Below are 21,577 nucleotides of genomic sequence, written 5' to 3' on the forward strand. Positions count from 1 at the left end.
CAAATAACTCTAAGGCTTCCTAAACTGGATTTCCAAAAGCTTAAATTTAGAGAAAGAAGTCCAGTTAATATGCAGAAAATAAAGACATGTGCTCTTTCTTGTAGACCCAAGTTTGTGGACTGATACATACACTGAAATTGAATAGCACACTTGAACATTATGCTCTTGTGATTGTATCAGTTAGCCTAGGGGGCCTTAGGGGGGCTTAGATGTGCTTTAGGAACAATCAAGTGCAAAAACTCCTTGCAAAAACAAAAGGTTATTTCCTTCTGGTGTTATACGTCTGCTCTTAAGTCCTCTTTACTGACTATCTAAGCAATGTAACAATGCAAAAGGTGCAGCCATGCTTGAGGACTTGGGTATTTTTCAAACTAAAATGGCAAATCATAGGAATTCTGTGTCTAGCAGGAGTGGGTATAGTCCTCTCATTCTCCTCAGCTATTGGCCAGAGCACTTTGTGGGAGGTGTGGCCTCAGCATGAACACAGTGAAGGATTCAGAGGGGCAGGAACTGAGGTCAGCAGCCAACGAACCATGTTCCCCACAACAGGAGGTCTGTGCCGCCACAGCCCACCCCTTGTACCACACAGATCTAGTTCTCCATTTCAGTTTGGGGAAAAGTTCCTCCATGGTTGCATGGGCCTCTCTTCATAAGGAGAAACTTACAGGGAAGTTGATGGGATGAATGAAAATAGTCATCACTGAAGCTGGTCTCATGACTGTTGCTGGTACTCACCCACCCTCCACCCATTGTGCATTCTAAATTCCCCTCACTCTCGGCTACCACATTGGAATGTCCATGTACCTCGCCTAGTACTTTTACCTGAATCTTTATTCCTTAAATGTCTCAGCCTTTGGGAACCCTATGTTTTTCAGACCAGGTTGCTGTCCATGTCTGTTAACCATTACAGAGGGGCAAGAAGGTATCAGTTGGTGCCCAAATGGGTTCCACATACATTCCTCCCTGACTCTGTTGTGTAAAAGCAGCCCTTACCTATTCCTGTTAATCAAAGTAAATTACCCTGCCAGTGGCCTTCCATGGTCATTCTTCTTCTGGCCAGCTGGTCCATGGTGCCCTGGTAGCAGCCATAAGTTATAGTTTAATGGAAGCTTCTCTTTGTCTTCTGAAAAGAATATTTTCTCTTTGGGAACCAGTAACTCTAACCTTGAGGAGTTTATAGTTGTAGGAAGCACATATCCCCAGGGTGTCATTGAGAGGGATGTTAAGACACTCCAGTTTCCAGTCCTTTAATCTTAGATTCATGTATTATTCCTATTGGGAACACAGCATTATGTAGAAGCTTCTGATGTAATGAACATACTACATTCTGAAGGACAAAACCCAGTCCTTGCAGAGAACTGCTTCTGAGCTGAAGTTTCAACTATGCCTTGAGAGGGTTGTCCTAGCACTTTCTGAAGCTGGTTGCTTATGAATGATGTAGTAGATGATAAGATCAGTGGATCCCATGTTCATGTCCTTTACTTCCTTTTCTTTGAAGTGGTTCCCCTGGATAGATGCTATGCTGTCTAGGATCCATTCTTGTGGATCAAGACATTCCATAAGTTCCCAAATAGCAGAACTGGCTGACACCCTGCAAGAAGAAAAGGAAAACATATACTTGGTATGAGTATCTTATCTTGTGACAATTAACCACTAGCCTTTCTAGGATAGAAGGGGTCCAATGTAGCCATCTTGCCATAAGTTGGTATCAGTGTTGAAATTCAGAGGCAGCAGTAGTTACATTGGTCTTTTAAATGGGGGTCCATTCTGGTGAGCTCATACACAGCCTCCATCACTACCACTGTGGCCATGTCATTCATGTACCCATATGCTGGTTCTGGGATGGCCAATGGCAAAGAATGGCTAATAACAGTCAGACAAGTAATTTTTTTGACTTGGTTGTTCAGTGCCTCTTCAGTGGTAGACGTTTGCCGGCGGCCACTAACACATAATACAGAAATGTCACACTTTTGCCTACTCCCCTACGTCCATTCACATGCCACTCCGCAAAGCTCCTTCCTTCTAATTTCTAGTTCTTTTCCTTCCAAGACCCTGACAAAGAGCCCCTGCCCAAGAATCTCTATCTAGACTCCCCTTGGGCTACTTCTCCTTGCACATCAAAAGGATAGTCAGATACATTGCTCTAGCTCTGACCATTGAGAAGATTCCTTCTTCCTTCTGTCTTTTAAGGCCACTTCTATTATTGTCCAATTTCAGCTTGCCTGTTCCCCCTCCTCCCCATATCAAACCATGTCATTCTTGGTCCCAACCTATATGGTTCTGTCAGTCCCAGACTTATTTACACCATATGTCCTAACTATGAAACAAGACTTGAAAAGCCTTTTCAAAATGACATTACATATGCTGCATCATAAAATTTATATATTTTCTGTTATCTTCATCTGGTACATTTATTTGACACCTCAACAACTAGAATCATATATTCTAATCAATAAAAAGTACAAACACATACCCTATTCCAATGTGTGAAACTTGTCATTTAGGAAAATCTTATTTGTATACACATTTGCACTTATTTTAAATTTTAAAAAAGTAAATGTATACAAGCCTAGTCCTTGCTTGCATGAATATCATTCTCACATTAATATTCACAGTAGTTTTCTACAAATGATTTTCATCTATAGAAGCAGGTAACCAAAATCATATTGTCCATTTAATAAAAGGATGGTATTGTCATAGTTCTTATTACACAACAAACCATGATTAGACAAGCAACAATTTCTGTGACACAGGAATGTTTTTAAGAATTAGGGATATTGAAGTAGGCAATGCACAGTTACTGTTGTCTATTTCAAAGACTGCTGTATGTATGAATTATTTGACCTGTTCTGGGTTGTCTTAGTGTGCAGAAACAGGAAAGAATAGAAATCACAGGGAGGTAGATTTTGACTCAATGGAAGCAAAAGTTTTATGACAAAGCTATACAAAATTAGAATGGGTTGTATCTAAAGGTAGTGAATGTTCATGGCAGGTTAAACATTGGTGTGTCTAACAAGAGACTACTTAACTAATTTTTAAGGACACTTTAGAGAGAATTCATGGACCATGTAAAGGAAAGTGGAGAGAGCACCTCTAAAATGATCCAAGAAACAACACATCCTAGTGTAAGGAACATAGGTTTAAACCAAAACCTAAAAGCAAAGCCCACTTTGTCAAATTACATCATTTTCTCCTTTATAAATGGAAATATAATACTATCCATCTTGTGATGGGTACAATATAATACAAATATATGTCTTGCTCTAATATAACACAAATATGTGTCTAATAAAATGCATAGTTCAATTAAATTTCTTATTCTCTCATTTTATGTAGTTAAACCTTTTGAAGCTGCCAACATTTGACCTTGTTAATCTACAAAAATGGTAATTGCATGTAATTTAACCTGATATTAAACAAAATTAGATAATAATAAATCTTAATTCTTAAAATATCTAAGATTCTGAAATTTAGGCTTAGGATCTGATATTTACAAATGCTTTGATTTCTAAAGGTTCTTTATTGCTTAATAACTTTTTAAAAAGCACTGCATAATAACTTAGAAATGAGAAGTTTACTTTTTAGTTTCATGCAATTCCAAATAATTGAGTTCTGATCTTGAAAAGTTTTTTCAAAATGATATTGCTTACACTATGCCACAGAAGCCCAAAATTGCTGGATTAGGTAGAATTCCAAAATCCATGTGACCTGGAAGCCCATGTCACAAACTTATGGGGTAAGGGGAGCATGTGGGTAGAAAAAGTCATTATAGCTTCCATACCCCAGGCATATGTTTTGACAATTAAAGCACATTACCAAGGAGAAGTTAGGCAATCATGTTAACTGATGCTGCCCTTGTCAACTTGCTCTCTAGAAGCAGATGAAAATAAGAGGTGTGTGAATCAGTATTTCTGTAAACCAGAGACTCTGTAAGCTGTGGCATAGTTTTATGAAGTGTAGGAGCTTTAGTATTTGTACTCCATCATAGTTCAGAGTTGCAATTTTCTATTATAAGTACTTTCTGCTTCTGAAGTCATGTGAGTGCACTTGAAGTATATGCATAGGTATATTTTAAGGCAATCTATTTCCTGACCTAAGTAAGTGTTTGGTACTTTAATTATAACTCATCAAGAAAGACCATGTATTTACCTGTCTGTTGATCAAAATTTCTAAATCATGGAGGCAGGAAAATGTGAATGCAGCTGTACTTAAAAGAAATAACAATAATTAGCTCATGCAAGAAAATTATAGTGTACACATAATAAGCTATGGTAGATAATTCTCTAGTTAACCAAATGGATATATCAGTTGTATGATTATCCTAGAACCTATATTTCTAACCACTCATATTAAACAAACCAAAAAAATTTCTACTACCTTAATCTTTGCCAAAGAACTATAAATAGTAAAAAATAAATAAAATAAATCCCACACCTGTAAAGATGGCTAGTAACTAATAGTTTATGGCTTAAATAATGATTTAAACTATGTTCTATTACTTCAGCAGAGATATCACTATTGATTCCTTTATAGTTGGTTTGACAAAGAGAAATGGGTTTGTTTTTATATGACAAATACTTAGGCACAGGTCTGAAAACTAGAAGGAGTTTCTGTCCCAGCAGAGTTGAGCAGATTAAGCCTGAGACAATTTTTAAAAATCACCCCGTAGATCAAAGTAAAGATTAGGACAAAGTTCTATGAAACAACATCAGTGTCACTGCCTAAGTCTGGTGGTGGTGGGGGGAGTATGAGGAAACCAAAACCAGTGCAGCCAGTTGTCATTCTAGGAACATGACAGATGGTTAAAGTCAGAAGTCACATGAGTTACTAAGGGAGCCAAGGTCCAAACCACAAGGCAGAAGTTATGAGAATAACACAATTGGACTCTAACTCCCAAGCTGGGAATGGAAGCCAAGCAGAGTGCTTAGTCACAGAACCCAAAGGGCAGTTGCTGAGACAACAGAGCTTTTTTTGTTTCCTGTCCTTTTAAAAAGGCAACAGAAGATAGTATCTGTGGCTCACTGGCATGGTCAGATTAAAGGCAAGCATGGGCTGATTGAGAGTTTACACCTGTTCAACAAGATCAGGAGACATTCTTATTCCCTAGAGGTTATTGTAATGGGACATGAGGATGTAGACAGTTCAGAGGATGAATTAGACACCCTGAACATTCTTGAACTAAATTATGTTGGCCAGGTGACTTACTCTGCATGATTTCCTTATTTCTGGACAGGAGAAAGAGCCAGGGATTTGAATTGTTATGTATAGCAAGTGTTGACTTATTCTTCTTTTCAATAACATTTCCTATATTATGTCTAGTTAGAGGCATTAAGGACTGGAATCCAGTTGTGTTCTCAGGGAAAGAAAGGTGGGCCTGTTTACCCCCTTGATTCAAACCAATGGGAAAGAAACAAGTGAAGGAAAAAACAGTTTAATTGGGTGGTTTGTAATCCTGAAAAACTCCATAACAATTTCCATATTACACTAAGAAACACTTGATTTTCCTTGGCTCCCCCCACTTTTTTATTTTCCATTCCAATCCGTAGCATTTACAGAGTGTAAATGAGATACTGAGAGGCATGACCAGCCCACTGTCCTCCTGGGATACTAACAATACATGCCCCAGAGCTCCAGGCAGGGGGCTCCAAACAGACCACCAAGAGAAATGTCTAACATTGCCTCTAAGCGATGGTATTAAGCCTAATGATTTTTTCTGACAGGAAGCTTTTTTTCTGATACAGTTTAAAGTTTCCTTTCCCTAATTCCTGCTAACTGCTCACTCCCATGCTTATCTCTTTGTGCAATGGAAAACAATCCTGTACCTCTCATCACTTTTCTATTTTTAGACCTGGTTTTGTCAGTATATATAGTTAGATGGTTTATATTTAGGCCCTCTTAACTTTCTTCCATTAGTCATTCAAACTGGTCATTCCCTTAGTCATTTTTGTTTGTTGGCTGGTTGGTTTTCAGTTTATAATGCTTGGCTTAAGAATATAAACAGCAGTTCTAAGAACAGCTCATAGGGTGGGATCAGACACTTTAGTGTGTAGACTGATTTTACTTATTCCTTGGAACTAATCTAATTTTTCAGCCTTTTCCAACCATATCTCCTTTAGCCTCTTATAGTTGGTTTTGAGTTTGTTCTATCAATGATACCTTTCCATCATGAAGAACAGCTTCGATGGTATGTTGTTATCCCTAGAACATGCCTGGCATATTGTTGGAAACCAAAATTCACTTGAAAAATGGGTGAATAAATAAACATTTAAAACATTGCTGTTAAGATTTTTTTCCCCTGGATTTATAAGATGTTTCCATTTTTCTTCAATTTAGATAGGTTTTCAATTAGACCATTACAGTACAATCTCATCCTGTACAAGCATTCACATGCATGTTTTTGTATAAAATCAGTTGAACCACATGCCTTAAAGAGATTCTTGACACAAAATTTCTGACCTGGTAAATAGCTTAGAAATCAATTAGTCTGATTTCAACATTTTATAGATGTGAAACCTGACACTAAGAGAGGATCATAGGTTTCTCAGATTATAGGAAATATGATATAAAAGTGTTATAATTTTCTCTTTTGTTCACATTTTATTCTTTGTGCTGGAAGACAAAATCATGTCATCAACTTTTTTATGTTGCTCACACAAATATTTTTCTTACATTTAAAAATGTAGCTGCTGGGGGGAGATCCAAGATGGTGGAGGAGTAAGTGGAAACTACACTAATCTTCTCCCAGGACCAAATGTAATTACAACTAAATTGTAGAGAAATCATCTAGAATAACAAACTGAACAATAGCTGGAGAGAAGCCTTATAACCATGGACAGTCAGAAGAAACCATTTCACCATAACGTGACTGGTACGAGTGTGAAGGAGATGCGAGAGGGCTGGCTGGACTCCCATGGGCAGCAGCTGAAGTGTTGGAGGGAAATATCAGTGGTCAGCGGATTCTCCCTGAGAAGTGTGGGGTCTAAACCCCAAGCTGGGCTCCCAGCCTACAGCACCAGAGCAAGAAAGGAACGCAGATAATATCCAGCTGTGAAAGGTGGTGGGTTTTCTGTCTGCCAGGGAGAAATGACTGGAGACACAAAGAGCCTCTTAAAGGGTCAATGCATAAAATTTCATTTGCAGTCACTTACCCTGGGCTCCAGCAAAGGTGGGGGGGCAGAGAGGAATAGAGATGTTTGAGGAGAGTCTGGGGATGGTGGCTTTAGAGAACTGAGGGAGCAGCTTCCAGGGTCCCTGTGCTGTCATTCCCCATATTGCAGGAGCCATCTCGCTCAGGCAGAGCAGTTCTCCCCTCCCCCACATGGCTTCAGCCTGAGGGGAAGGAATAGCCTGCTTGTAGGAATTACTCTGCCCCACCCTGTGGTTCTGTTGCCTGACTGCTGATTACAGATTGATTAGATTAACAACTGAAGGAGACAGCCACAGACTGTGGATCTCTGGTAGTCTTGAACAGGCTGCCTAGGGCCAGACTGAGACACCATTGGATATCGCCAGGGGTGGATACAGAAAGATAAAACAGTAGTAAACACTAGATTATACTGAGACCAATTCCACCGTGGTTCTCTTTATGATTTGCATTATTTTCTCTCCTGCATAGCTTTTTAACCTTCCTTTCTTGTCCTTTATGTTTGTGCCTTTTAGGTCACTAGTTGTTATATTATAGTTTATATCAAATCTCATATTTGGCTCCTACCTTCTTTTACTGTATTTTACTTTCTTCTTTCCTCTTCTTATTTTTTCTTTTTAAGTTTTATCTTTCTCTCATTATGATGTTTCCACTCTACACTCTTATTATTTCTCCCCTCTCCAGCCTCTCAAAAGCATTTTTCTTGTCATTTGTCATCTCACATTCTTTTTCCAGTTCTTAAAATATCTTTACTCACTCCACACCTTTACCAGTCTTTGTTCGTTGGTTGTGGATATGGTGGTTGTTGCATTTCTTCAATTTTATTTCTAGATCTTCACTATTTTCATATTTCAGATCTCAAATTATACTGTTCCCCTCCATTTTGCCTTCCTCCTGCCCTTTCATTTTAAATTTTAATTTTTCTCAGTCTTAGCCTGGTTTTCATTCCTCACTATTAGTATTTCTCCTCCCTCTATTCTCTCAAAATCCCTTCTTTTTCCTCTAGAGATCTGTTAAGCTTTTATTTGTTTTTTCCCCTCTTATTCGCATTCCACTTATATTAATCTTTGCTCATTTGTTGTTGATAAGGAGTTTCCCAGACAATAAAAGCTAAAAGAATACATCTCTACCAAACCAGCATTGCAAGAAATGCTAAAGGGACTGCTTTAAGAAGATGAAGAAAAAACATATATATAGATAGAGATATATATATACAAAGGAAAAAAATGAATAAGTACCTATCAATAATAACCTTAAATGTAATTGGACTAAGTGCTCCAATCAAAAGACATAGGGTAGCTGACTGGATAAAAAAAAAATGACCCACATATATGTTATCTACAAGAGACCCACATCAGAAATAAAGATCCACACAGACTGAAAGTAAAAGGATGGAAAAAATTTTTTCAACCAAAAGGACATTAAAAAAAAAAAAAACTGGTGTAGTAATACTTATATCAGAAAAAGCATATTTCAAAGCAAAGGCCATAAAAAAAGACAAGGAATGACTCTACATAATACTTAAGGGGATAATCCATCAAGAAGATATAACTCTTGTAAAAAATATAAATACCCAACATAGGTACACCTAAATAAAGAAGATTATGGAAGACTTGAAGAAAGATGTCAACAGCAACACACTCAGTAGGGGATTTAATACTCCATTATTAACAATGGATAGGTCTTCTAAGTAATGAATCAACAAAGATATTGTGGCATTGAACAACACTCTAGATCAAATGTACTTTATTGATCTATACAGAATTTTTCACCCCCAAAATGAAAAATATATATATTTTTCAAATTCACATGGAACATTTTCAAAGATATACCACATGGTAGGACAAAAAAAAAAAAAAAAAAGCCTCAACAAATTCCAGAAAATAAAATTATATCAACCATTTTCTTGAAACTAGAAACCAACCCCAAGGAAAAAACTCAAAAACATTCAAATTCATGAAGACTTAATAATGAATGGGTTAACAATGAGCTAAGGAAGAAGTTAAAATTTTTCTGGAAACAAATGCAAATGAACACACAACACCCTGAAATCTATGGGTCACAATGAAGACAGTCCTGAAAAGGAAGTTCATAGCAATACAGGCCTACCTAAAAAGGATAGAAAATTTTCAAATAAACAACCTAACCTTATATCTACAAGAAATAGTGAAACAACAACAAATGAAGCCCAGAGTGAGTAGAAGGAAGGAAATAATCAAGATCAGAGCAGAATTAAAGGATATAAAGGCTAAAAGAACAATTCAAAGGATCAATAAATCCAGGAGCTGGTTCTTTAAAAAGATAAACAAAATTGACAGGTCTTTAACCAGATTCATCAAGAAAAAAAAGAGATAACCCAAATAAATAAAATCAGAAATGAAAGAGGAGAAATTACAACAAATACCACAAAGTACACATGATTGTAAGAAATTATCACAAACAAGTATATGCAGAAATTCAACAACCTGGGTGAAATGGACAAACTTCTAGACTCATATAATCTTCCAAAGCTGAATCAAGAAGAAGCAGAAAACCTGAATAAACTGATAACAACTAGTGAAATTGAAGCAGTAATAAAAAAAAAAAACTCCCAGCACACAAAAGCCCCAGACCAGATGATTTCACAAGCAAATTTTACCAAACATTTAATGGAAGAAATAACTCTTATCCTTCTCAAACTATTCCAAAAATTTCAAGAAGAAGAAAGACTCCCAAACTCTTTCTATGAGGCCAGTATTATTCTAACTCCAAAACCAGGTAAAGACACAACAAAGAAAGAAAACTAGAGGCCAATATCACCGATGAACATAGATGCTAAATTCCTCAACAAAATATGGCAAACCAGATCCAGAAATACATTAAAAAGATTGTACAACATTATCAAGTGGGATTCATCCCAGGGATGCAAGGATGGCTTAATATTCCCAGATCAATAAATGTAATACACCTCATAAACAAAATGAAAGACTAAAATCACATGATCATATCAACAGATGCTGAAAAACCATTTGATAAAGTACAGCACCCATTTATGATAAAAACACTCAGCAAAATGGTAATAAAGGGAGCATGCCTCAACATAACAAAGATCATGTATGAGAAACCTATAGCCAACATCATACTCAATGGGCAAAAACAAAGCTTTCCCTCTAAGATCAGGAAAAAGACAAGGGTGTCTACTCTCCACTTCTATTCAGCATAGTATTGGAAGTTCTAGTCACAGTGATCAGATAAGAAAAAGAAATAGCGCACATTCTCCTGGCTGAGGATGCACCTGACTCTGCAGACTCATGAAAAATGCCTCACTTTGCTGCTCAAAAAGAAAAAGAAATAAAGGCATCCACATTGGAAAAGAGGAAGTAAAATTGTCATTATTTTCAGATGACATGCTAGTGTACATAGAAAACCCTATAGGCTCCATAAAAAAAACTATTCACCCTGATAAGTGAATTTGGCAAAATAGTGGGGTACAAAGTCAATATTTAGAAATTGAAGGCATTTGTATATACCGACAATGAAATATCAGAAATAGAAACTAGAGAAAAAGCCCCATTTACTATAGCAACAAGAAAAACAAAGTATCTAGGAAAAAACTTAACCAAGGAGCTAAAAGACCTGTACTCAGAAAACTACAGAACACTGAAGAAAGAAATTTAGGAAGATAAAATAAATAGAAGTATATACCATATTCATGGATTAGAAGAATTAACATCATTAAAATGTCCACACTAACTGAAGCAATCTATAGATTCAATGTAATCCCTATTAAAATACCAATGACATTGTCACAGATTTAGAATAAATATTTCAAAAATGTATATGAAACCAAAACTACCCCAAATAAACTCAACAGTCTTGAGAAAGAATAACAAAGTAGGAAGGAGGAATCACAAAACCTGATATCATACTGTATTACAAGGCCACTGTAATCAAAGCAGTCTAGTACTGACATAAGAAGAGACACATTGATCAATGGAACAGAATAGAGAGCCCAGAAATAAACCCATGTCTCTATGTTCAATTAATATTTGACAAAGAGGGCAGGGGCATACAATGGAGTAAAAATTGCCTCTTCAAAAAATGGTATTGGGAGATCTGGACAGGAACATGCAAAAAAATGAAACTAGATCACCAACGTACACCATACGTAACAATAAACTCAAAATGGATGAAAGATTTAAACATAAGCTATGACACCTTAAAAGTCCTAGAGGACAAGAGAAATAAAGGAAAGAATAAACAAATGGGACTTCATCAAATTAAAAACTTCTGTATGGCTAAGGAAACACATCAAAATGAAAAGGGAACCAACCTTATGGGAAAACATATTTGCCAATGATACCTCAGACAAGGGTTTGATCTTCAAAACATATAAAGATCTCATATGACTCAACACCAGGAAGACAAACAATCCAATTAAAAAAGGGGAACATGACCTGAATAGACACTTCTCCAAGGAGGACGGACATACAGAAGGCCCACAGGCATATGAAAGGATGCTCAACATCACTAGCCATCACAGAGATGCAAATTAAAACACCTGTCAGAATGGCCATCATTAACAAATCAATGAATAAGTGCTGGCAAGGATGTGAGAAAAGGGAAACCTAGTGCATTGTTGGTGGGAATGCAGGTTGATGGAAAACAGTACAGAATTTCCTCAAAAAACTAAAAATGGAACTGTCTTTTGATCCAGCGATTCCACTGCTGGGATTATATCCAAAGAATCCTGAAGCACCAATTCAAAAGAACCTATGCACCCCTATGTTCATAGCAGTGCTATTTACAATAGCCAAGTGCTAGAAACAGCCTAAGTGCCCATCAGTAAAAGAGTGAATAAAAAAAACTGCAGTACATGTACACAATGGAATACTATACAGCAAACAGAAAGAAAGAACTCCTAACTTTTGAAACAGCATGGATGGAACTGGAGAGTATTATGCTAAGTGAAATAAGGCAGGGTGCGAAAGACAAATATCATATGATCTCACTTATAAGAGGAACTTAATGGACAAAACAAGCAAATGACCACAATAGAACCATAGGCATAGAAACAAGGAACAGACTTACAGTGACCAGAGGGGAAGAGGGAGAATTAAGGGGGGACAGAAGAGGAAGGGTCTAATCAAGGAACAGTGATAAATGACCCATGGACATGGACAACAGGGTGGAGATTGACTATAGGAGCAGGGGTGGGTGGGGTAGGGGAAAGCAATGAGGGGCAGGGTATTGGGACAACTGTAATAAACAATTTTTTAAATGTAGCTGCTATTTAAAGGGCTAATCTCCATCTGTGATTTAAATTCTGCAAATTATGGGCTCTCTGGCAACTCACTGCTGATTCCTGAAAGTTCCAAGCATTCTAAACCTTGTAATTCTAGAAGTAAAGTTGACTTTTTATAAGTCAATAAACTACATCCATCTGACGTTCTTAATGCAGTCTCTTTTCTACCTATACCTGCTTTCCTTGGTGTTACTGCCTTTTTGCTTCTTCATGGAATTTTGAGGTTGGTCACTTGGTGGCACTGTAGTTAATAGCTTGATTTTCTTGTGTGTTTTTTCCATTGCCTTTTTAGCTTTTGTTTTTGAAATGTAGTTATGTGACATGTGCATCTTTTAAATTCTGCTACAGGAAAAATGATTTAACGGCTCTTGACTTCTAGATTAATTTTAGACATTACAAACATTGTGAAAACAGAGCCTTGCTAATAATGATCATTATCATAATGGTTGAGGCATAATCATTTACCAACATTAACTGAGTGATTAAAATCCATCATGAGTTTAATTTGAAAAGATTTAAGTTCCTTTGCAATAAATAGCTAATGATATTAGCTTCATCTTTGCGAAGGCAAAATTTATCATTATATGACTCTGTACTTCCACAGCTTGATAGAAATGTACTCTTGTTAATATAGGCCATAATATGTAATATGCCTATTGTTTACTAAGCAACTGGCTTTCTCTACATTAGTACTGAACTGGGCCATATGGTGAGCCATATACAGGCAATCGTCACTCTTTTATGGCCTGCTATTTGATAATTTATTATTTCAAAAGGCAAGTGACCTTAACAGATGTTAAGATTAATTAGCATGGTCAATAAAACCTCTAGGTGAAACATTCTAGTTTTATGACTCATGTTTATTAAAACTAGATATGATATTTATAATGAGTTCATTTGATATAATATTTTCAAACTTTGCAATCATGTCTTTAAAAAGTATCTAGTCTAAAATTTAGCAATAACTACATAAATATTCTGTCTCAAGTGCAAAAAAAAAAATTCAGTGCTAAATTTATTTTTCCACAAAGAACCTGCCTCTGGACTTTAAAATTACTTACCTCTTCAACTATTTACTTTGATAAGTCATGAAAAAAATCTTAACCTTGAAAGGTACATACCCAGCAGATACCCCACAAGGATAATAATCTTACTTTCAAACTACTTATAAAAGATAGAGGGGGGGAAAACCCACAACAACCCTCTCCCCAAACAAATTTGGCAATCGTGGAAGGGAAAAACCCATATTTCTTAATGGGTACTATTTCATTTCCAGTTTTACCCAAAGGAAGCAAGCAAGTAAATATCTCTTACTGATTGTTATTAGAAATTAGCCTTCTGCAGGCTTACTGATGAATTTTTATCTTTTTTATGTCTTTGTTAGCTGTTTCCTCCTCAAAACAGATTGACATTGTTATTTCCATTTATCAAATATCCAGAGACCCAAGATGGAGAATTTACATGCTCAAGATTGTTTAGTGAGGGTAGAAGGCAAGTCAATTGGCCAATAAAATGCTAATGAGAAATATAAATACTTGTTCTCTAATCAATTTCTTACAACTGTTTCAAAATTCCAGTTCTTTAGAATGCTAGTGTTTGAGTGTGCCAGAAGTTTGGCTAAGTAAGGCATTAAAAAAAAAAAAAAATTCCCCAGGGAAAATCAGATAATTTAAAGAGTGTACACCAAATTTGTTATACTGTTTTAATGAAAGAAAAATCACAAATCTGTAGTCAAATTACAAAGTTTGGTTAGCTTCACTGAACTTAAGCTATTTATCACTAATTTATTTAAAATCGAAGCACCTACTCTACATAAGATGCTGAGCAGTACAGTATTGCCAGGGTGAACACTGAGGTTCATAGTACTGCAACATCCCCACCCTGTCACAAATACTTGTGTTATATGCTTAAAGAACATGTCTTCTAGTTAAGAGGAAAGACAAAATATGAAATTTTAGAATGGAAGGAATATAAGAGAGAATTTAAATGAGGAAAATGGATCCCCAAAAATTACTATTACTTATTCAAGATCTCCCATCTAGACAGTGGCAAAAAGAAGTTGAATAGGAGTGTTTTGGAGTTCCCTCCATTACATAATATTCCTTTCCAAAGACTTTGGAACATTCTCTTTGTATATCCAAAATAGAAAGTTTTCCTTTTTTTAATTATATTTTATTGTTCATGCTATTACAGTTGTCCCAATTCTTCCCCCTTTGAGCACTTCCACCCAGCCTCCCTCTAACCCCCTCAGGCAATCCCCACCCTGTTGTCCATGTCCATGGGCCATGCATCAAAATAGGAATTACAATTTCCTTATACATCATAAGTATATGCTGAGATAGATTTCTTTATCTGTATCTGAGGAATAGCATAGTAGAATGTGATAGTGACTTATGTTTGTGTCAATGCTCATCCCAATACAAACTATCCAGTGAAATTTTATGTGACCTAAAGATGGGTTTTGTGGGTCTTCAATGATGACTCGAATGCTTTTATGCACTGAAATTGTTCCCTTTTCAAATACAGAAAAGGGAAACAACACATCCTTCTACAAGAATTAATGACTATAAATGTGTTCCATGGTTACAGATTTATTATTCCTAATAAAGAAAAATATTTTAAGTGCTTCGGTTATTGGTGCTATTGTTTGAACACTACTTATTCTAGTTATGTAGCACATTTTGACCAATAAAAGTTTACAAGTTCCACATTTGAAGGTTTGAAAACTTTTATTTTCTTGCTAAGGTATTTTTAATAATTATTTTAATATTTAAAAATTATTACAATAATATATGATGATGATATGGAAATGGTACTAAGACAAAAATGCACAGGCTGTTGGAGCAGGACAGAGGATGGAGACACACAGAGAAAGGTATCCAGCCACTGGTCCATTAAAGCTAGCGTGCAATGGTCTGACCACATATCTGCTTAATTTCCTGCCAGCCAGACATGATCACATCAATTTCCTTTACAAGCAACTATTACACAGTTACAACTTGCAAGGGGAGCAAAGTCATTTAAGACCTTGAATACACCAGGACCATGAGTTAATTAAGACCCTTGAATGGGAAGGAAAAACAGCACCTACCGTATTCAGAAAGCTTCATTGTGAAGAATGTGGCACATGCCACACCATGCAAGGCACCTCACAGAAACCTTAAAAATTAAACCATGTATGTTTTGTTTTGTTTTGATATTTTTTTAGAAATAATTTTTTCCAAGGGAAGAAAATTAACAAAAATTTTAATCTCCAAACAAACAAAAAAAGACCAATTCTTATCTTTGTGACTACACTACTTGGCTTGGCTAGGGCTAACAATGATACTACTGGGTACAGTCATTCATTTTTCTTTGAAAATTCTTTGCATTTCTTGATCAGGTTGTTACCTCTCTATAAAAATCACTACTTAAATGTGCCTGGATTTATAGATTATATAGTTGGATTCACATGCTCTCTTCTGCAATTTGCTTCCTTCTCTCTACACTATGTTTCTAATAGGTGCGTCTATGCTGACACATCAAATGTGTGTCTTCCCTTTGCACTGTGGTATCGTTCCCATGTGACTCCAGTAAAATTCATTTTTCTATTCTATGAGTTCCATATATGTGAGTTGTTTTCAGCATTTGTTGTTGTGGGCAAAACTCCTTTGTAACCTATTCTTGTACGTGTCTCCTGATGCACATGTGTAACAGTTTTTCTAAGTCATATATCTAAAAATGAAATTGCTGGACCAGAAGGTATTTTTTCCAAAGTAGTTGTACAAATTACTCACCCACAAGAAATGGATGAGGGCTCTGTTGCTCTAGACTTGCCAAGACTTGATATTTTCCAAGTTTAACAATTTTTGGCAAACTGAAAATTTAAACATGGCATTTTCTTGTGGTTTTAATTTGTATGTCTTTGATTTCTAACAAGGTTACTTATTTGTGATTTTGCCCATTTTTCTATTGCATTCTTCTCTTCCTATCAATTAGAGATTTTATTTAAATATTCTAGATTCTAGAACTGTTGGTTATATGATTATAAATGTTTTATGCCAGTTTGTGACTTGAATTTTTCTTTTTTAATGGTATTGTATATATTATGAACAGACACTTTCAATACTAAAACAGTCAAAATTATCAGTCAGGTCCTATATAAGTTATACTTTTTCTGTCTTGTTTAAGAAATATTTCCTTATTTGGAATTTAAAAAGAATTCTATTTTTTTAAAGTTCTAAAGTTTTCACTTTTACTTCTAAGTCCTTAATTCATTTGAAATTGATCTTTAGGCATGATGTAATAAAGGGGCCTATTTTTAAATCTATATGGATAACCAGTTGTCCCACAACATTATGTGTTTTTATATTAAGGAAATAATCTATAGGATAAGAGATGAAAAGAAATTTGATTTTTAGAAATTTAGCTCTTTCAATAATAGGCAAGTTTAGGAATAAGAGAAGCTAGTACAGGAAAATATTGAATAATTTATCCTTTCCCTGCTAAACTGTGTTGCCAACTTGATCTATATTAGATTTCCTTATACATGTGAGTCTGCTTTTTGGTATTCTAAACTATTGCATTCAATTATGTTTTTAAATGTTGAATATATACCATGTAACAGGTAGCATTCTAAACCCTGGGGACATAACCAGGAACAACAAGAAATCTCTGCCTTTATGTAGTTTGCACTATTGAGGGAGACAGACAATAAAGGGATAAACAAGTAAAATATATGCTATGTCAAAGGGTGGTAAGTTGCTATGGAGAAACTAAAATAGAAAGGAGAAATAGAAGAGTGGTAGGGGTAACCTGGGCTGGTGTAGCTCAGTGGATTGAGTGCTGGCCTGCAAACCAAGGCATTGCTGGTTCAATTCCCAGTCAGGGCATATGCCTCGGTTGCAGGCCAGGTCCCCAGTTGGGGGCTTGTGAGAGGTAACCACAAATTGATGTTTCTGTTCCTCTCTTTCTCCCTCCCTTCTCCTCCTTCTAAAAATAAATAAATAAAATCTTAAAAAAAAAACGAGTGGTAGGGGTTGGAAGAGCAGACGTTGCTATTTTAGGTAGAAGTCTTTGCTACCAAGATGGCATTTGAGCAGAGAATTGAAGGGGGTGAGCTGAGGGTGTGAACTCTGTTGATAGCCATTATACCAATAATGTGCTATTAGCTGTTTTTCTACTTGTCCATTCCTGTGTGAATTCCTGCCTGAAATTTCTTAGCTTTATAGTAAATCCTAATGTTTAGTTGAGTCTTTTGTCTGTGAGTTCTTCCATGGAGCTTCACCTGTTCTTAACTGACAATTGATTCTCACATTTAAATATCAGGATCAATTTGTCAAGTTCAATGACAAAACAAAAGAGAACAAAACACACTTGTTTGAATTTTAATTGTATTCACATTGAATATACAGCTTAATTTAGGAAAATCTGGTATCTTTATACTACTGAGTATCCCTAATCATGAATATGGTACATGTTTCTATTTATTTAGTTCATCTTTCATAACCTTCAACTGATTTTATACTTTTTTCCATTGAGGCTTTGCACATGTTTTCATAGATTAACTCCTAGGTAATTTATAATTTTTGTTTCTATTCTAAGTGATACATTTTTTTGTGGTAAAATAGACATAACATAAAAATTACCACTTTAATTTTAAGTATACAACTCAGTGGCATTAAATCCATTTACAATGTTGTACAACCATCATCACCATCCATTTCCAAAACCTTTCTTCACCTCTAACAGAAACTCTGCATTCCTTAATTAATAACACAAGACTGCCCTCATCTCCACAGCCCCTAAACCTCTACTACATTTTCTGTCTCTTGAATTTGCCTATTCTAGGTTCCCTGTCTAAGCAAAATTATACAATGTTTGTCCTTTTGTGACTGGCTTGTTTTACATAGAGTAATGTTTTTAAAGGTCATCTATGTTGTGAAATTGTATTAAATTTTTTATCTTTTTTAAGGTTCAATAATATTTTATTGTATGTACATACTTCTTATTTTTATCCATTTATCCATTGATGGACATCTGGGTTATTTCTAATTTTTGGCTATTGTACATAATGCTGCTATGAACATTGGTTCCAGAACCTGTTTGAGTCCTGGTTTTCAGTTCTTTTGAATATATATCTAGGAGTGGAATTTCTGGGTCATATGATAATTCTATAACTTTTTTTGGAACCACTAAATTGTTTTCCACAGCAACTGAACTATTCTATATTTCTACTAGTAATGCCAGGGTGTCCCAATTTTTCCACATTCTAATCAACACTTGTTATTTTCCACTTTTTAAACAATAGGCATCCTAGTAGGTGTGGAATTGTATCTCATCATGGTTTTGTTTTGCATTGCCCTAATGACTAGTTATGTTGAGCATTTTCTCATGTGCTTATTGGCCATTTGAAGATTTTCTTTGGAGAAATGGATATTCTAGTCCTTTGACCATTTTTTAATTGGGTTGTTTTTTTAAAAAAATTATAGTTCTTTATATTATAATTTTGAATATTAATCCCTTATCAGATATATGACTTACAAATATTTTCTCCCATCCTAGAAATTGTCTTTTCGTTTCCTTGATAGTGTCCTTTGATGAACAAAAGCTTTTAATTTTGATGAACAATCCTTTATCTATGCTTTCTTTTGTTGCCTGTGCTTCTGTTGTTGTATTTAAGAAATCACTGGTAACTTTGTGTCATGAAGATTTTCTCCTATATTCTTCTAAAAGATTTTTTAGCTCCAATATTTAGATCTTTGATCCATTGTGAGTTAACTTTTGTATATGATGTAAGGTATAAATGATATATACATAAATTTTTTGAGATAATGGCAAATACCTTTTCAATTTTTTCTTCATCTAATTTCTCTACATGTAAATATTAATAATCACAAAAGATAATGAGGCTCTTTTCATAGTGGGGAGAAATAATAAAAGGGTAAAATCCAGAGGATGAAAGGACTCAATGAAGAAAACTTCCAAGGTCCCCTTGACTAGTGACCAGGCCCCTTTTGCTGTTCCTGACATGAGACAGACAGTTGTTGTGGGTCTCATCAGTGACAAGAAGGTAGCTGAGGCTGGCAAGGTCACCAAATCTGCCCAGAAAGCTCGGAAGGCTAAATGGATAGTATCCCCAATATCTGCCACCCCAGTCTTAATCAGTGGTGAAAGAATAGTCTCAGAGCTGTTTGTCTCAATTGGCCATTTAAGTTTAATAGTAAAAGACTGGTTAATGATTATAAGGCATCATAAAACCTTCAGAAGGAAAGGAGGATGCTTTGTGGACCATTTGTGGTGTGTGTGTGTGTGTGTGTGTGTGTGTGGCAGTTTTTAAGTTATTAGTTTTTAAAATCAGTACTTTTTTTTTTGAGGAAGGCAGACTGCCACGTGCAGTGCCTCATTTGCATGTGTCTGGAGTCTTGGAAGCTTGACTACCCTAGATTCTCCTACAAATGAACCTTGAGAGATTGTTTGGAGGTTCTAGCAGGGGAGCGCAGCTACTCGTATACCCTTGACCGAAGACTGGTCCTCTCCTCTAGTTGGGAAGGTCATCCTCTTCGACCAAGCATGCAGCTTCGGGAGGAACACACATGGATCACTGAGGGAGGAAGGGGACACCCACCTAGCCAGCCAGATCAGCCAAATCAACCCTGGCAATCAATGGGGTGACAGATGTCACAGCCAGATCACCCTCACATCCTAAAATCAGTACATTTTCATGGAAACAACTGGACCAAAAATCTGTCACAGAATTTTGAGGCCCATTAAAACACAGTTTAATGAGAAAGTAAATAAATAAAATCTTAAGTAAGTGGTATATATATTTAAAGAAAGCATTTTCTAACTGTTGCTACAATACATGTAAGTACAAAAAAACATTTTACTCATTTTTAAACATATATGTGTAGAATAGTTCAAAATCATAAGTATACAGATCAACAAATGTACACAAAATGGATATATCTGTGTAACCAACACCCAGATGAAGAAACAACCTATTTATCAAGCATCCTGGAAGACCTTCATGCCCTCTTCCAATAACTACCTACCCTAATAGTAACTAATCTCCTGATTTATTTTTTCTTTTAAAACTTTTAAATATGTATTGTGAAATAATTCCAATATCCTGATTTCTAATACCATATATCATTTTGCTTGTTCCTGAAACTTAAAAAAAGGAATCATATTATATGCATTCTTTTTAACCTGACCTTTTTTCCTGTTCAAAAATGTTTGTGAGTTTTCCAGATTGTTACTTTCCATTGTAGTTTATTCCCCATTACTGTACAGTATTTCTTTGTATGAAAACATCACATTTTACATATCCATTTCACTGTTCATGGACATTCAGAGGGTCCAGTTTACAGCTACCAAAATAGTGGTGTTATAAATATTTATGTACATTTCCCTTAGTGCACATATAGACTCATTTTTGTAGGTGTGCCTAGAGTGGAAAACTGGGTCATAAGTTATATGTATGACCAGCATTGGTATATGTTGCCAGAAGTTTTCCAAAGGATTTGCCTGGCACACAGTTTTACTCTTTTTAGAGGAATGAAAAGAATAACTCTCTAATGACAATTTCAGGTTCTGTAACAAGTAATTGTAGATTGGTAGGGATGTGGCATATTTCTGAGCAAGAAGACTTCCTAACTCAACGTCAATCATACCTGTTTATAGAGACAGCCACGATTAAAGCTCCACCATTTTTTGTTATTGTTGTTATTGTTTTCCATGGTTAATTATCTAGAAATAGGTGAATTAGAAAAAATGGTAAGATCTTTATAAAAATTCCCAATTAGTTCTATAACTTTGGTAAGCTTTTTTATGTTAAAGGAAGTAAACAAAATTCAAAATTTTAAGACATTAAATTCTTTCAAGGCCAAGAAAGTTTACATAGGAGCAAAAGAAGATGGGAAAGGAAGACTACATGGACGGGTTCCTGCCCACAACTCTACCCTTATCTCTGTTGCCCCTACCCGAAAGCCCCCTACACACCTACTATTCTGAACTACTTCCATTTCCATCAAAGTTACTGTGTCTCTTTTGCTTCTGTTTTTGAACAGACTGCTCTGCCTCTGGCCAAAAAGCACCCCTGCCCTCTTCCTCCTTCACCTCACTTGAACTAATTGCCCAGACCTGAGTTAGACCTCATCTCCTTCAGG

General features: G+C 35.8%; 1 long non-coding RNA gene across 1 annotated transcript in view; it reads right to left on the bottom strand.

The window, feature by feature from the left end:
• Positions 1-423: 423 nt before the first annotated feature.
• LOC150022327 (uncharacterized) overlaps positions 424-21,577 on the bottom strand; it is a 29,119-nt gene continuing 7,965 nt past the window's right edge. The window contains exons 2-3 of the long non-coding RNA XR_016509347.1: positions 4,150-4,202; positions 424-1,591 (exon numbers count right to left, since the gene is read on the bottom strand). This is a non-coding gene — a long non-coding RNA (uncharacterized LOC150022327). The remainder of the gene's footprint in view (positions 1,592-4,149; positions 4,203-21,577) is intronic.

This window comes from Furipterus horrens, unplaced genomic scaffold (assembly GCF_987537825.1).
Source record: "Furipterus horrens unplaced genomic scaffold, mFurHor1.1.pri manual_scaffold_1, whole genome shotgun sequence".
Classification (NCBI taxonomy): Eukaryota; Metazoa; Chordata; class Mammalia; order Chiroptera; family Furipteridae; genus Furipterus; species Furipterus horrens.